This window comes from Gigantopelta aegis, unplaced genomic scaffold (assembly GCF_016097555.1).
Source record: "Gigantopelta aegis isolate Gae_Host unplaced genomic scaffold, Gae_host_genome ctg4326_pilon_pilon, whole genome shotgun sequence".
NCBI classification, from domain to species: Eukaryota; Metazoa; Mollusca; class Gastropoda; order Neomphalida; family Peltospiridae; genus Gigantopelta; species Gigantopelta aegis.
The window spans coordinates 1-15,616 of NW_024533802.1; the positions used below are offsets into that span (position 1 = coordinate 1).

The 15,616-nt window shown below is 31.5% G+C and overlaps 1 non-coding gene across 1 annotated transcript; it reads right to left on the reverse strand.

The window, feature by feature from the left end:
* Positions 1-6,682: 6,682 nt before the first annotated feature.
* Trnav-aac lies at positions 6,683-6,755 on the reverse strand. The gene has a single exon. It is a non-coding gene; the product is annotated as a tRNA-Val (tRNA).
* Positions 6,756-15,616: the final 8,861 nt, after the last annotated feature.

Below are 15,616 nucleotides of genomic sequence, written 5' to 3' on the forward strand. Positions count from 1 at the left end.
ATTTGGTTAACAAATTTTTGAAAGGATATTCCCTAAGTTTTTAAAAATTTTTCAAATTTTTAAGCAAAGTTCAATATATTAAATTACAGCAAACTTGCTTGATAACTTTTTAAAAAAGAACGAAAAAAAAATTGAAATACATATCATTAATTGACCTTGAAATCAAACATGTATTGTCAAAACCGCAAACTTTAAGTTTTAACCTAACTGGTGACTGTTCCCTTGTTTTTTTGAGTCGGCATTTTATAGATACTTTGATTTGATATTTATTCATAGTAGTGTTTCCTTTACTACCTTACTTAGCCAACATTTAAACGTTCCCTGTATCATTTTTAACACAACAGTACTGATATAATTAGTAAAAAGCATTTTCTAATTTTTTTCGTTACACTATTATACATATTGAAAGCATTACTATACATCTCAAGATGCTAAAAATTGTCATTAGTTAACCGTAGTAGTGTTAGTGTTAATTAAAGGGGATATTTCCTCTCAAAATATTTTAAATATCTCAAATGTAGGGATGTCCTCCCTTCCAAAAAAATTCTAGAATTAAGTGTTCGTAGAGGAAATATTCATATGATTAATGGTAAAAAAGCATACTATAGGATTTATATAGTTCCTTGAGTATTCAAGCTTTGGGTTTTGGTGGGTTTGAATAATCAAGTTAAAAATATATTCATATCTTATATTAAACATTTTATTTGTGAATGTTTTTTGTTTCTATTGCTTAATATATCAAATGCCATTGGTCCGATAAAGTTGTTTCACCAGTTTTTTTAAGTACGCGCGTGCGGTGTGTGTATTGTGTGTGCGCACGTGCGCGTGTGTGTGTGTGTGTGTGTGGTATTCTTTTGTTGATAAACCATGCAAATATATTTGACCTTATGCAGTGACTACTTTCAACCCAGTGCAACCAATAAATTTAATTTACTATATTGCTTCCAAGTTGTGTAAGTTTGGAGTTAGTCCTGGCATTTATTGTAAAGAGGCGGGTAGTATACTATCAACGCTTCTTCAAAATTTCTTATGAATATTAATATAACTAATGACATTATTTAATTTGGTCAAAGATTGGTATATATATTCTGATTCATTCATGCATATTTAAATAGGATAGGTTGTTGATATAACTAACCATAATGAAGTATCATAACAATATCACATCATGTAACAACCCACAGGCAATTCCATGACTACCCGTAATAGCGTACATAAACGTAACTAATTTGTTATATTAACAATATTGATATCCCTCACACTTGTAGAAGTATTTAAACAAATTTTTGAGAGGGAAATCAATCCCTGAGCATGATGACACAATGATACATACTAACCTTTAGTTATGTTTACTAAGTTTGGAAATTGTAATTAACTAAAATAGTTTTGTTGCTTATAAAATTTCCAACTTCAATATAAGGAAATCATATATGTTCTAGATGTCAAATTGTTAAATTTTGTTTGTGCTTACAATATTTGTTGCAGATCTTTGCAGTATTTTTTTACACACCTTTCATTTGTAATTACTATTGGTACATTTTCTTGACCCCACTCCAAAAAGGGGGTTGTACTTTCTACTGATGCTTATTTGACCACCTCTCATAAAATCTAAAATAAAAAAATTTTCAAATTTTTGATAACTTGCAAATTTTATATAATATGCTGTTCTCATTGTTTAAAAAGTAGAAAAATATCATTAAAAATGTAATTGTTATAACCATGGTTTAAGTTCTTAGGGAATTAACCCTCTCAAAAATTTTAAGTTTGAAAGATCGTACAGATAAAATGATGATGTTAAATATTCAATAGTACACCACCTCATTTATATCTAAAAAGTATTAATCAGACTACGGTGGTTGAATGAATTGACTGTATTTGTACTAATATTCCATAGATAGAGCTTACATATTTTAATTATTGTGAAGTTGCTAAGTTTGAAGACTACAAGGAGTGAAATAATTGCTATGCTTTGAAGACTGGAGAGTGGGTAGAAGTGATGGAACTGCTTGATGATGTTTTCTCACGTAACAAACTCTAAAGTTTTCATGACCACGTTAGCCGCTAGCAATAAAAGTAATATTATGTGTTGCCACAATGTGGCATTAGAACCTTGTCCCAATAAACTCTTTGAAAATTGCATACAGTAATAAATAAAGATGAAACAAACTTATTTTGGTAATAATGAACATGTGGCTGAAAACAATCTTACAACTATCTGGCATATCCAACCTCCCCAGTTGTAAAAATGTCCTTAAAATGGTTCGTTTGATGTGTTACTGTCTGAAAACATTGGACAAACTTTGATGTTAGTGATTATAGAGTTTATTTACAGTTGTCACTAACGGTTACTCACCTATAATAATATAATAAACACACAAATAATATGAAAACATTTATTATTTTTTTTTATTGTTACAGTAGTTACGAGCATGCTATGTTTTAGCTCCAATTAATATTACTGATGTTGTCATCTTTATAACTGGAATAGTTCTATATAATATTATTGTAATGCGTCATTACTATTGTTTATCATATTCTTTCATAAAGATTGCTCGTAATTAAATAATCCATAAGAAATTATCCATTACACTACCTTTGACCTTTGTTGACATAAGTTTTCCTTATTATTTTCGTGATAATATTAGTAACAGAGATCCATTAGTTATAATAGCTTCGTGTAAATAACTAGGTAAGGATTCTATTTACAGTGAAGGCTAGCCGACTAAGTATTATGAATTCTTGTTTTTATAGACATCTTTACCAGACCCCTCAAGTTATCGACTACACAACATTGTATTTAAAGTTGCAATTTGTGTATTACCTTGTCCTATATTTATTAATATTTTTAGCATGTAACAAAATTTTTTGAGTAGGAACATTTCCCTTAAAAAACACAACAATTGTACGATACAATTACATGTAAGTAGGTGTGAAGTGTGTGTCTAAAGACTATTTTAAACTTAACAGGATATTATAATATCATTGTTTTAAAACACCTTTACAAAACCCACAATGGGTTAACTACACAACATTGTATTTACTTGTGGAGTGTGGTATCTCATTGCGTTTGCCTAGTAGTTTTAGTATGTTAACGAATTTTTGTGTAGGAGAACAACTCCCTTAAAAATGCAACATGATTATAAACAAAGTACATATAGGTAGGTGTGAACACATTTCTGCAAAGTGAACTTTGCTGCTTTCACTGTGACTTTGAAGAGAGTTGTTATTATTGTTTTAAAAACCCACAGTTAGTTGAATATACAGAATTGTACTTAAACTTTGTGATGTAGATATTCTTTGTGTTTTTTAATTGGTACTGTTTCCAGCATAATAAAAATAAAGTTTATGGAGGGGGAAAGTTCTCTTAAAAAGAGGACATAATTGTAACGAAGCAACTACATGTAGAGAGGTGTAAAGTGCCCGTTTTTGAAAATTAAACTTGTTTTTTTACTTATTTTACCATTTCGTCCGTCCTACTGTTTTAATAGCTCTATACAATCCGGGTTTCATTTAAGGGGGGGAGGGGACATTTGCCCCTCCCCTTGCGAGAGTCTTGCCCCCCTTGGAAATTAGGTTAGCATGAAACCTGACAATGTTGTATTATTTCTCTTGTTTTTTTGGAGGACATTTGGACAGATCTAGAGTAGAAATTGCTTTGTAAACAAGAGTAATATAAAATTAATGTACCAAATACTAAATGACCATTATTATCTTGAAGGAACTTGTCATGGGTTTTCATTTAGAAAAATGGAAGGGGGGCAAATAATACTTAGAGAAAGGTTTAGGTGGGGTGAAGAGACTGCATGCAACAGCATGCCTTTAGAGGAGTCTGGAGGCATTCCCCCTGTAAAATTTTTGAATTTTCGACTCTCTGATATTGCTTTCTGCACTTTTCAGACCATTTGTGGTTTTCAAATGACATGTAACAGAAGAATAGCTGTTTAGGTTAAAAACTGTTACATTCTTCAAAATTGTGTTTAGCCTAAGGTTATTATAATATTGTATATTCCTCGTGTTGATTTTCAGTTCTGTATTCATTACATCCAATTACCCCTGAAAAAAATGGCTAACCTAATTTTCAAGGGGGGGGGTAAGACTCTGGCAAGGGGGGGATTCCCCACCCCCCTAAATTGAAACCCTGCTTGTATGATTGAAAACTTTGTGAGTAATCTTAAGTACAAATTTAATGATTTTACAATACTATTTCAAGTTTGTTATATTCTAAACTTTTTATCTCATCATAAATACCACTATAAATTTGTCTAAGTTAATAATGGACAATAACAATCACAAATTGTCTACTTAACAATGACACAATAACAGATTATCTACTTAACAGTGACACAATAATCACAAATTATCTACTTAACAATGACACAATAACAAATTATCTACTTAAAGTGACAGATAATAATAACACAAATTATCTACTTACAATGACACAATAACAAATTATCTACTTAACAATGACACATAACAAATTATCTACTTAACAATGACACTATAGAGGATTATCATGTCATAATCAATTTTGATTTAGTAATTATTGTTTATATTTTATTCTACAGGTATACTGACATATCCAGATATCTGTTTCTCATCAATGCTTTAATAATTAAGTTTATCATATAATTTGTTTGTGATATATATATACCTTACTAACGTGGGTGTGTGTCATATAGTCATCTTTTATTAATGACAATGTTTCCTATAGAACCAAGAAGACACTTTGAAATTGTTTTTAAGATGATTGATATCGATGGAAATGACACAATTGACATTGAAGAATTTGACATAGTAACATTGACATATTTGCAACTATAAACATTATTATTATTATTATATACAAAGTATGGAAATCTAGTGGGCAGTCCAAAATCAGTATATTTAATACGTATCCCCTATTCCTTAAACCCTGAACATTGAAGCATTAAAGTATGTGGCCAGAGGTTTGGACTGTCCGCTGGACCATACCTGTAGATCAAACTGTCTAATATGATTTCTATATACAGCATGTATCGTCTGTTCCATTGATAATCTTAAGTCGATCATCCATTTGTATGTAATATGTTTGTATTGTATTATAATTGCAAAGAGCTGTAACTAGAAAAAGAGAAAATGCTGCAATATCTGTAAGCTGACAGTTACTAATCTGTACATCCAATTGCTCATACTATGATTTTCATTTGTTCTTTTAATCTAATATTTGTCTACCATCTACGCCCACACCCACACACACTAATCATATTATGCTATTGTTGTTATTTTTTTATTATTTCTTCGAACAATGTAAGAATATTCGCAGTAGTTTAACAACACATCTGTTTGGTCCCAAGTGTAACAAGAAAATCACGTCTTCTGACCTCCTCCAGTAAATCATACTATTAATTTTTGCATACATATCTATATGTTATTGTATGGGTAAATTAATAAATGATAAATTATGTTTCATTGGAATAGAGAGACATGGATGGAATTATGTGTAAACAACATTGTGTGTGATGGATGGACTGTTGAACTGATGAACATGCCAGTAAATTCATTAACAATAAATACTATTTTTAATATTATTGATATTGTTAAGTTTTATTAACATTATTATGATAAGTTTAGTTTATAGTTTTTTATAGATAATCTGCAAACAGAAGTCCGACAGATGGAAATATCCAATTCATTTAAAAGATAACACATTGTAATGTACCAAAATGTTTGATCTGATAACAAGTGAACTTTGAACTAGAATATACATTAGATTTAGCACATGTGTTTTTTCTACATGTATGTGTGTGTATGAAACATGTAGACGTACATGGGATAAACATGTTTTCATAAGTGAAGTATGTCAGCTATTTGAAGCCAATACTGATGTGAATATTATTGTTAATGAATAAGGGACTTTAAAGAAGCTTTCTAAACAGGAAATCTACTGTGTGTGTGATAATGACGTAGATTGATATAATATTATATTACATGTATTTGTATAGATAAATATTACAGGTGCTGCGGATTGTAATTCCATTTGTTAGTCTCTAAACTAATAATTCTTAACAAAGTAGCGTTGTTAACACATTGTGTCAGGCTTCAAGTTAAAATTAGAATTTATTGATATGTGATTAAATGTTGTTGATCTGTGACGTTTTCCTTGACTTACTTAATTACTTCAGAAGTATTCCCTTGGTGGTCCAACCATTACTCCATTCCAATTTGCAGAGATACTATTGAGACATACTAACTTTGATCTGCAAGATATCAATGAAAGATTAAGTTCTAATGACCCTGAACTACCGTCAGAGGTATCTCTTTGCTTGTTCGTCTGTCTCTCTTGTTTACTCTCTCTCTCTCTCTCTCTCTCTCTCTCTCTCCTCTCTTCTCTCTCTCTCTCTCTCTCTCCTACTATATTGTACTTCTTAGGGTATTACTTTTCAACAATATGATGACTTTTGCCAACTAACTGAATGCATTAAATGACTTTGCAGTTGCCATGACGATGTATACTATTGCTGGAATGTCCTTATCTGAAGACGAGTTTGCTCGAGCCTCACAAGTATCTATTGAAAATCTCTAGATCCGCTGTGATACACACTGTCTTTAAAATATTTGATCGTGATGGTAAGTTGAAAAAAAATATTTTGGACATCTATGTATTCTTTAACTGTACAAAAAGATAATGTAAAAAAAAAAGTGATTCCGCCCGGGATCGAACCGGGACCTTGAGTGTGTTAGACTCACGTGATAACCGCTACAACCACGGAATCATCTGAAGTGGTCTCTAATAATTCTTAATGTCTAGCTCATCTTTCCCTCTCATTCCCAGGTGATGACAAATTGAGTTACAAAGAGTTTCTTATCTGTGATGAAAATTGGCAAGTTCGTAACATGAAGGTATACAATATTAATATTTATTTATACATTAATGAAAAGAAATCATTATAATGTTTTCTTGTTTGTTTTAATTACTGCAACTTGTCATGACCTTGACTTTTGAAGATGGTTGTATTGTGTCTGGTATGTAGTCATACATGATACATATGAAAACCTTGGTAACAACCTGGCTTTCTGGAATTTCCTTCTCGTGTTCAAAATAGTTATTAATAATTTATTAACTGTTTATGTAATAATGATGTCATAAGGAAGACTAAATATTATAATTATAATAACATAATAACATTGTTTGAAATGTAATTTTATGTTTTATTGCTTTTCTTATTAATACAATAATTATTAATATTAGTATAGTATAGAATAGGAGTGTTATTATCATGTCACTTGTTAAATGAATGTATATTATATAAGAGATGGATGACAAGTTTGTGTAGAAAGAGTCTAGTAAGGGCTGCTGAATGCTTTGTAATAGAATAGCTAGACAGGATAGGAACCAACTCATTTGTTAATATAGTTTATTGCAGGTGCTATGTTATTATAGTTGAAGTTTAATAAGATTTTAGACATTAGTAATGAGTAACCACTACTATAATAAATTAGTATCATTGCCAGAATTTTGATCCTTTCCTAGACTATTATAATAATTGTTACCATTATAGTCAATTGGTGATGCGCCAAGTCAGACCACATTTTATCTTAATTCACAACAAAGTCAATTAACATATATATGGATGTTAATTTTGGTATTGTTGACAATATATAGACAAATTAAGGTTCACATGACTTGTCTACAAAAATAGAAATGATCTTTCCATCTTTTTACCAAAAAACAGACATAATTTGTGTAAAGTAATCAATTCTAACTACAATGTAAGCACTAATGAATTATATATAACTTTAATAAAGATATTATTTGCCTTGCACAATTGCCATGTAAACTGTGCAGTTAAGAACATAATCTCTAATGTACTTTATTTTTTGATTTGTTTCACATAACAATATCTAGTTTAGTTTTTATATATTTTTCTTTAAATCTAAAATTATGAATTGTTCATATCTTACTAACTACACACTAGACCTTATGTCATATCATCATAAATAAGAGAGTCTTTTAATGATCTATTGTTTTATTAATTCATTTTTTATCTACTTATTATACTTGCATCCAACAGACTTGTGTCAAACATTTGATGAAGTGCTTCAAATTAATCACAAGCATTCAAGTGCTTACCTACGTCAACTTATGTCTATTTTTTATCTATTAACTCATGTGTTATGTATCCACATTGTCCATCCTTCTACAATTCTAACACGATAATGAATAATTTGGCAACTAAAATCAAAACATGCCTTTCTTTATAGTAGTAACTTATAGTATTAAACTCCACAAGTATTTACCTATTATGGTATGTGAAGAGTAACTCTATACATTGCCTTTTCTGGTACAGCTGGTCTAAAATACTTACCTCAGCTGTGTCTTAAAAACAATTTGTATTTCCTTTAGTTGTAAAGCCTGTAAAAACTTCCATATTTAGTGTGCAATTGTAGTTATGTGTACGAGTAGGCAGTGTAGTCTTTGCATGAACGTTTATGAGGATATGACATGATTATTGTTATGTGTGATTGTTTGTTTAAGTATTATATATGTCTATGAGTGTATGTGTGTGTGTGTATTATATAACTAGTATTATTCTAATGGATAATTGTGTAAGTAATGTTAATATGTTATAAAATATGGGGTCATAGTTACATAGAGTCAACAGACAAAGGTTAATCTACACCACAAATGAAATTTCTTCTCTCTCTCTCTCTCTCAATTGACTCTTCTCTCTCTCTCTCTCTCTCTCCTCTTCCTTAGATGCAGCAAAAAAAAACGTGAGGAATATGGTCAGAATTTAAAGCATGTATTAAACTGGAGATGAGGAACCAGTGACCTGTTTGTTATGTGACATCATAAACACAATTCAGTTCTATTAATAGTATCATAGTGACATCATAAACACAATTTGGTTCTATTAATAGTATCACAGACAATAGTAATAGTTACAAATGATGCATTAATTCATTCTCAAGACATAGTTTATAATAACTTTTCATATTTTTAGCAATTTTAGTTATTAATAGTTGATAAAATTTTTTGTTACTTAATAACATGATAAGCACCAAGAGAGATAGAGAGAGAGAGAGAGAGAGAGAGACTGTTACTTTAATTTTATGAAAACATAAATGGCTTCAATAGTTTTCATAAATATATTGGTTAGCTTTACAATTATTGTTGCCTCCCACAGAGATAATAAGGATGTAAGTTTTTAATTAATTGATAGGGCTCTCCTCTTTTGATAAATACCGAAAATCACTGTTATTGACTTAGTGTATAACCTTCACTAATACTTCAGCTGTGGCCCTCACTGCTCGTAGCCTCTTTTAATTCTTTATACGGGCAAAGTTTCTTCGGTGTGTGTCAGCCCACTTGAAACACTATAAGACTTCTTGTTGTCTATTTGAGGTGGCCTCTCTTTATATGAGAAGGTGATATTTGAACGACTATACTTGGACTAGAAGTGATCTTTGCAGCTGTTGTTATGATATTTTGTTAAACTTTGAAAAGGTATTAAGTGAGAAGAAATACTTCAAAAGAATTGAGTTCGTTAACAGTAAGCTTTTGTCAGTAAAATAAAGTGCGTTTGTTTAGCTGAGCCTCTTCAGTTTATTCTAACTATGGACCCCAAGGAACGTACTAAATTAGTCGCTGCTATTCAAGAAGCTCTCTCTAGCGTTGTAGGCGCTTCAGGCCAGCCAGAGAAACTGGTTCAACTGACCACAAACATCGTTCAAGGAGCAAAACGCCTAATAGGAGAGCCAGGCCTTCCAGAAGATCTTTCAACTCGCAGTACAGAGTCTCTGAAAATATTTATAAAATCTTCTCACATTATTGCCAAAGAATCCTAGAGCAGTAGATTCTAAAGCTATTCAAGAGCTTTCATCAGCTCGAAAAGCAGTCGAGAAGACAATTGTTGAGTTAGATAAATGGCATATAAAAAGCAACAAGAAGATCCAGTCCTGTGGAAGAGTTAAATGAAGTTGTAGAAGCAATAACGAAACCTCAAGACAATCGACGGAGCAGCCCTGAGTCTCCAGTTGAATCAGAACGAGAACGAAAACTGACATGGGATTTGCAGAGAAAGCGAGATACCCTTTTAATGAAAATGGACCCTCAAACTAATCCACCTCATGTAGACAATGTCGATGAAATCCTACCATTGCTGTTAAAGGTTTAATGAGGGAGCAGATGAATTGACTCGGTATACAGAGGGGAAGTTACCGGACAAAGATGTCTTGTTGGAACCAATGGCTTTTAATTACAGACATGGTCTGTAAGCTTCTGGATGTTGTGGATAACCTGTTTGTTAGCAAGTATCCCATGAGAAGTCAGGTATGTGGTCCTGTGAATATGTATAAAGTGGTTGATTTGTGTCTAACCAAAGTTATTATAATGTCCATGCCATTTGCTTTGCTGTGTATTGACTGGATTGGAATTGAAGTTATTAGTCAGAGCTTACTAATGGTAGTTATCATAGGTCCTGTGATAAGTACTGATATTCACTAGTCTAGAGCTTACTAATGGTAGCTATCCTAGGTCACTGTGATAAGTACAGATGTTCACTAGTCTAGAGCTTACTAATGGTAGCTATTATGATGTTCACTAGCTTATTAATAGTAGCTATATGAAATTACTATGGTAAATTACTAATGTATATTAGTACTAATTGATGTTCATTTACAATGGACTACTTCTCTTTATTCTATCTAATAGTTATAATAGTTTAACATTTTACTATCATTTTTCACCTTGCTTGCTATTGATCAAACTTAGACCAGGACAAGCTACCCAAAGATTGTTAACAACTCTGTGTGTATTTTTGAACTCAATTATGATATAAAATTACATTTTCTCATAGATAGCAACATGTGTTGCTATGGTTACTGTGTATATGTATCAGATATACACATAGTTAGTGTAATCCAATATCTAACCAATAGGGATGCTTCACCCATAAATCTTGTAGGGTATATATCCTATAATGATGGGTATATATCCTTAATATGTAACTGGGTATCATGTAATTGACGTACAAAAATGTTTCTGTTGTCATTGGAGTTTGAGGTTTTTCTAAATGAGTAATTAGTGCTAATTAAATGATCTCATTAATGCTTTAGTAATTATATTGAGGATTGAGATCATACAATGAATAGTTAGAGTTATAAATGGACAGATGGTTTGCTGAATGGATGAATAGAATAACCAATAGATGGACTAAGAGATAGACTGCTGGACAAACAGATATCACAATAGTCCAGACAGACAGATGGACTACTAACGACCGAAAAGTCTTTTAAGTATATCTGTTTTGTACTTTTAAATAAACTTTGCCTATTTAAACTAACTTTATCCGTCACAATTAACTATTAATAGACTCACTGACAATGACTTAAGTCATTACTATTAAACAATGGAGTATTTTGTGAGTGAGTTGTTATTGTCTGGACGATTGAGGGAAATGACTGAGCCAAGTTTTAGAAAAATGAATAAACCACAAAGAATGGCTTCAATTTAGTGGTTTATCTAATTTTCATATTATTCATTGTTTATTTTATTAAGTATAAAGTTTCTCTCATGACAATTGATAGACAAGTGTTGTTTAGTTTCATATATAAATAATATGTTTTTTTTGAGTTATGAATAATAGACTGAATTAAAGAGAAATTGAGGAATGCTTTGATGATTTTGGATGAGTGATAAGTAAATTGTTATGTTTGATGAATAGAGAGATTAAGTGATGATCTTATGACAAAATGATAGCCTCCATAGACAACGATATTATCACATATGAGAAAATTAATATTATTAATATTGAATTTTGTCTCCCATGTTGTTGTAATGACTTTCACTATAGACAAAACACACTGAGATAACTGTATAGTGTCCTTTGTGCTATCTTCTCTTACTTTTATCAATTGTTATATTATATATAACAATCTCTAACTGTTGGCATCTAAATGTAGTAGTCTAAGAAGTATTACCGCTATTGTGTTACTATAATAATTATAAATGTGATTGTTGTTGATTTGACTAGACCTCAGGCCATTATCAGCACATGCAGTAGGTACAGGTGTTAATGTAACAATAGTGTTGATGTGTTTTATTGTGAACTGTCTGACAGTTCATCTGTTAGATGTGTACATATACTTGTTAAAATATCTATTGGTCCATCTTTTTTAAAGTCTCTATCTGTCCATTCAGCCATATAGTGTAGTAATTATTATTTACCACCTCATTATAAGGTTTTGGATTTTTAGTAAAATTTAATAATTTACTCATAGTTAGTGTACAGATAGAGTTTCTAACAGTTAGTAAAGGTCATTAGACATCAGCTGTTGGCAGTTGTTACTAGAGTTTATGACAAATGTAACATACACACTGTATTATATACTAAATCTGTTTTGATGTCATGAATTTCATTTTACTCAATGTGCCTTTGTCTGTATATATATGTTTTTTGCTCTCTCTCTCTCTCTCTCCTTTCTCTCTCTCTCTCTCTCTCTCTCTTTTCTCTCTCTCACTACTCATTCGCTCGCTCTCTCTCTCTACCCCACACACACACCATCAATGTGCTTGAACTACCAAACAACAGAATAGTACCAACATAAACATCTGTGATATTGTAGTTGTTTTACCTTAAAACATAACAATGGTCATGCTGTGTTGTAATATAATTATTTTTTGTTGTACAAACAGCTGGTAGAAACACACCAATGTATAATGAGGTATAAAATTGACAGCTGGTTAATGAATTATTAGAACAAGTAGTGAATGAATGGTTGACTTGATATACAAGCACACAAACAAAAGGTTATATCACCAGTCTATCTTGGGATGGCATGACATAATCAGACTATATTGTATATGATGTGACAGTCAGCATATGTTTACTATAAATTAATTATCTTTATAATAATACCAACTCTGTCTCACACACACACACACACTCGTACACAGCTGGACACAAGTAGGAGTTATAATGATTTGATATAGGTTATGACCATTTGTTTAATGGAAGGCGATTATAGTTTAGTTAGTAGGTTATTGATTATGGCACATGTATGGTGTGTGTCTCTGTGTGGGTAGTTTATGTAGGAGATACATGAGATGTGATTTGAATTTATTTGTTTTTATGTGACTCCTCCATCTGTTGTTATTCTGTAATTTAGTTGACTTAAAATTAAATACTTTGCTTGCTTTCCCAGTTGTTTTTATGTCTGTGCCTCTCTCTCTCTCTCTCTCTCTCTCCTCTCTCTCTCTCTCTCTCTCCTCTCTCTCTCTCTCTCTCTCTCTCTCTCTCTCTCTCTCTCTCTCTCTCTCTCTCTCTCTCTCTCTCTTTCTCCTCTTTCTCTCTCTCTCTCTCTCTCTCTCTCTCTCTTCCCTCTTTCTTCTCTCAATTATTACTTCCTCTCTCTCTCCTATCAATCATTACTTCCTCATCACATGCATATACATTTCCTTGTATATATATATATTATGCACACACATATTATGTTATGGTTTCAGATATATTATATATGAAGGTAATATCATTTATAAGTCATCTATTAGAATTTCATGGGGTACAGTCTACCTACACGAAATTAGTTTGTAATCAAACATAGACATTTTTGTTATGGGACATTGTGTAGGCAATGTAATGATAGCAGCTGAAATATGTACATGAAAGTAGTATATTTAGCTTATGAATAATTCATTAGGTTAATAAGCATACCTGGTATATTTTGAATAGGCTTCTCACATGTACTAATGACAATAGTTTATAGAGTATTTATTTGGATATTGTAATGAAGAAGTCCTGATTTATTCTAACTACATGTATTATAGGAATAGATAGGAAAAGTGTGCATATTTCATTTTTAAATACTTTGTCTGTTAACTTTTCATGGAAATCATAGGACATGTTCCAACAGCACTCATCACCATTGTGAAACTAACTTGACCTGCTACAAATAACATTTGTGTGTATGTTATAGATATATTGATCACATCATGTGAATGTTGCATCAGGCTAATGTGTGTATGTTATAGGAATATTGATCACATCATGTGAATGTTGCATCAGGCTAATGTGTGTATGTTATAGGAATATTGATCACATCATGTGAATGTTGCATCAGGCTAATGTGTGTATGTTATAGGAATATTGATCACATTCATGTGAATGTTGCATCAGGCTAATGTGTGTATGTTATAGGAATATTGATCACATCATGTGAATGTTGCATCAGGCTAATGTGTGTATGTTATAGGAATATTGATCACATCATGTGAATGTTGCATCAGGCTAATGTGTGTATGTTATAGGAATATTGATCACATCATGTGAATGTTGCATCAGGCTAATGAACTGATAGGTGGATGGATGGAAGGGTGGACTTATAAATAAAATAGTGAATGATTGAATGGCCAGTTTATTAAAATTTTAACTGGATCATTTTAAAATTAAATCAAAAATTAATTTTAAAAGGGACACTAATGAACATTAGGAGAACCAGTCTAATGAGAACTGATGTTATCATAAATGTTTGAAATTGTTGCATCATTCATTGCTAATGGAACCAATGATGTGTCAATGTTATTGTCTACTACACATATACAAACCAATGCACACATATTATATACAACATAATGTATTTTACTAAGAGTAAACCAATTTGTGGTTAAAATTATGGGATATAGGCCATCTTTTAACAAAACTATGGAGACACATTTACAATTTACATGTACAAGTGTGTGTATGTGTAGTTTATATAGACATATTTAAAGATAATTGATGCTTATATTGTCATGTTTATTATATTAAGTAAGTTATATAGTCTCCGTATATGTTAATATTCTAATAATGTCTTACTAGATAGGAAACATTAGTTAATAAGATGTGTTGTTGTTGTTGTTGTTAAAGTTCTACTTTGTCTTGTGCACTTGTTTTAGTTATTAAAGATATTCTTATGATGTAATAATGTTTCCTGTATAATTTGAAACATTGAGATTCCTATAGAATTACTTAGTAATAGGAGATTCTTTCTGTCAGTCAATCTGTCTCTCTTTTGTACCTTGTCTTAATTCCATCCATTCTTCTAACTATTCAAGTTATCTAGTTTACTTGTCAAACTATTCATTTATCTGTGTATCTATAACTATTTTATGACACTTTCTCCCCCCCCCCCCTCCTTTCTCTCTCTCTCTCTCTCAGGTTTATTCATTTTGTACAGCACTTATAGACAATGTTCTTGCATTTGGGTATCGTTCGAAAAGCGATGACATCACTTCATTACGTAACATATCAACTCAAACTCCAGCATTACTCAATGCTGCTAAAGTATGGTAGAAACAATGTGAGAAAAGATCAAATTCACTGCAAGAATCTCTTAACTTCTCCATGAAAAGAGTCAAAGAGTTTGACGAAATGGACAAGGAGAAGGAAGTCCCAAAGGAACCAGAGAAACAGGCGAAGCAGGCAACACCAGAACCGCCAAAACCTGAGGTTAACTATATCTATATGAAATTTTAATGTACCTGACTATAATGGTTACTATGGATTTGATGGATAGTTACAACTATCCTTTATGGGGAAGTTACATCATTCATTAAGTACAGTACAAAAAGTATCATATAATGATCATTGTCCCT